The following is a 3,395-nucleotide window of genomic DNA, read 5'->3' as shown; positions in this document are numbered from 1 at the left end:
CATGGCAGCACATGCCTGTTATCCTGTACTCAGGAAGCTGAGACTTTGAGGCCAGCCTGGGTTACACACATGGTGAGACACTTTCTCAAACAACAACAAAGATGTTTTATTAAATAATCAAATACTTTAAATCCTCCAAATGAGTTTGTTCAATTAGGAGTTAAGATTTTGTGCTTAACCCAATGAGAAACAATAATTTAGAAATATCATTCAAATGAAAAATAATAAAAAGATACAACCAAACTCAATAAATGCAGAATGGTATGGTATATGGTTATAATCTCAGTTACTCGGGAGTGGGCAGTTTAAAGATTTCAAGTTCAAGGTCAGCCTGGGCTGTGAGGTGAATGTCAGACCTGGTTGGGCAACTTAGTAAGACTGTCTCAAAGTAAAGAAAGGATGGGTCTAGCTCATGCCTAGGATGCAACCCCAACACTAAATAAAATAAAGTAACAAATAAAATAATAAAGACAACCAGATTTTGGGTTTGTATACGGCAACTACTTTATTACTTTCAAATGCAAACTCTTTGCATTTAGTTTGCTATTTTACAACTTTACAAACTAGGTATAAAAGACCATAAATAAATGACATAAGTTATGTGTACCTAAAGTTCATGAAGGGAAGAAAAATACCTTGACAAATGGAAACAAAATAGAAAAATCTATGGCTAACTCAAAAGGTTGCTCAAAATTTGGAACATGTATGAACCAAGAGATGTTCAGTTAACTTCCTTTTCAGGACAAATGAACTAAATTATAATATGCCTTATACATTCTAATTATAACCACAGTCCTTGCATATTCCAACAAACTTGGAGTAATACAAAATAAACGCACTCTTTAGCATGTATCAATACCTGATGTTATTTGAACAATGCTAAAGGAGTGAAAATATTGCTTCTAGAACTTTCCTTTACTGGTCGAAATTTGTGTCTTCAGACAAGTAATTGAGGCTATAGGAGTGTATGGATTAATACACGGACCCTTCACAGATGAATACAAGAGGTCTCAGAGCACATATCAGTTGTGTTGTGAACACAACCTTTCTTCCACTCTTTCAGACACACCAGAACAGTTAGTTCGTTATAAGATTGCCAAAATAATGGGAGCCTGCAGACACGTGGTGAAACGACTTGATTTGGTGCAGGGAGCAGCTTGAAGCTGCTTAGTAGATCTGAGTAGACTTTAGCCTTCCAGCTCAGCAGACCAGTGCTGGCTCCTGGGCTGGACACAGACCCGGAAATTCTCCTTCCACCCGACCTCTGGGAAAGATGATCCACTCGGAGATTCTACCTCATTTTTTATTTTTACACATATTTTTCAGGCATCAATGCATAGGCACATCCCTTTAAAAATATATTAAGGTCCCCCCAAAAGGGGCGAATTGACTTTGTCACTCTGGCACAGTTAAGAGAATACAATGCCACACACCCTGTCAGAATGCAATAAATATTTACTGGGGATTTCCTCTACTTATTCAACAATATATGGTTCAGAATCTTTTTTTCCCCTGTTTTTCCCTGATTTTGATGTTATAGCTTATAGAAATGGCCACAGTTTTGGCAACCACAGCTCAGAATAAGCAAGGCAGCCACTCAGGTTAGGTAAAATGGCAGTATGCTGGCTGGAGTTTGGTATCCATATCCTGTTGATACTGAATCTTCTATCTACACCAGAACTCAGACTCTAGAAGACTGGCGTACTTTCGAGGGCAAAAGGAGTTAGCTGCATATGAATTACCGGAGAACTTTCTACATGTAATTGGGGAACCTGGAATTGCTAGAGGCCATGTCATCCCAACTACACTAACCTCAAGAGCCACTGGCATGTGTGTATTGTTCTGTGACACGGGGACACAAAGTATTACTCCAGACACATCATCTCAAGGCTGACACACATCGCTAAGTTCATCTCCAAAAGTATATGAATTGCATATATTTGTTCGCATTCATCAAGTTCATTTATGCAGGGAAACAAAGGCGACTTGTACTCCATCTGGGGGCGATCCACGGATTCCATCCCCTTCTCTCTCCATTGTGGAACTGGAGAGCCAGACGAGTCCCATCGGAATCTGCGATTGTGGTGACGGGCTTGTCACCTTGGGTGGGTTTCTATCCAACAATCATTCCATTGCGGCGGTGAAAACACATCTGTCCAAAGCTATAGAATTGCTTCTTATGATGAGTGTGACAGCCACGTTACTCTTACAGATTGCATTTCCAAGCTGTCTTCCTAAGGGGACGGCCGTGGTCTCCAAGCCGTGTATATCGTGTGACTTTTTTTCTTTGAACTGGTGATAAACCAGAACTCTCCAGGTGTAGCATTCCACAACATTCACAGGCAGTTCGAAGCATGAGGTTACACACGCGCGGACACACACACCACACACACATATGCACACACACGCGCACGCACACACGCACCTATGTACACACATCAAAAGAGATAATCAGGTCATATTTTAGTCTAGGAAAAATATATTCATATCACTGCAATGGCACGCCCTGGGTAAAATGTCACGTCAGCAATGCATACCGTAGGCAGCTTACGGGACTGGCTTTGTTCTGCGCGGTGGCGCCCGACCTGGCGTCCATAGCAAAACCTGTAACATTTGGTCACTCGCTGCCACTCCGATGCAGCAGTGACATACAGGAATGAATTATGGAAATACGTATAAATAAAACCACAAGGGGTTTGGAAGGGCTCTGCAGAGCTGATGCCTTGAGACAGCGTACTCCTCCACGCAGCTGGAGAACAGATGCCGAAGCTTGGTGTTGCTGCTTTCCTGGGCGAAGGGGACTTGAATCATTTCTTACGCTTTCCAGGTACAGGTGTTTGTTTCATCAAGTGTCTTTGCCTCAAAACGGGCAGAAGAGACGCCAAAGGGAAAAAAAAAAAAACGTTCAGAAGAACCAAGGAGGGTGTGTTCTTTTTTTTCATTTCCAAGGGCTTTGTAATCAACAGGAAGGGCTGTGAGGCTGAGATAGCAGAATCTATTCCCTGTAGAGAAAAGAGACAAAACGTCAGCCAGTGTTACCAGCCAGCAGTCAACCAACTTATAGCAAACTGAAACAGAACACGCAGCATTTTGGAGTCACAGAAAATGACAAGGCTCAGTGCGTGCTGAGTATCATTAATATGTACATTAATATGTACATGGACTAACAGGAACAACTCACTTGCCAATACACAAACTGTTTATAATTATCCAAACTCTAATGCTGTTATTATCTGAAACAGGGGCTCACAATGTAACCCTGGCTGGCCTTGAACTTAGATCCACCTGAGTGTTTGCATTAGAGGCATGCACAACAGTGTGAGGCTATTCAAACTGTTATTTAGAGAGAGAGAGAGAGAGAGAGAGAGAGAGAGAGAGAGAGAGAGAGAGAGAGA

At 41.8% G+C, this 3,395-nt stretch overlaps 1 protein-coding gene across 1 annotated transcript in view; it reads right to left on the bottom strand.

The window, feature by feature from the left end:
• Window positions 1-491: 491 nt before the first annotated feature.
• Epha4 (EPH receptor A4) overlaps window positions 492-3,395 on the bottom strand; it is a 142,090-nt gene continuing 139,186 nt past the window's right edge. Inside the window, exon 18 of the mRNA XM_050161073.1 lies at window positions 492-3,002. The gene's annotated coding sequence lies outside the window, so the exon portion shown is untranslated. The remainder of the gene's footprint in view (window positions 3,003-3,395) is intronic.

Source organism: Alexandromys fortis, unplaced genomic scaffold (assembly GCF_014885135.2).
Source record: "Alexandromys fortis isolate MF-2015 unplaced genomic scaffold, M_Fortis_MF-2015_v1.1 scaffold_98, whole genome shotgun sequence".
Taxonomy (NCBI): domain Eukaryota; kingdom Metazoa; phylum Chordata; class Mammalia; order Rodentia; family Cricetidae; genus Alexandromys; species Alexandromys fortis.
This window is presented reverse-complemented; position numbering and strand designations above follow the sequence as displayed.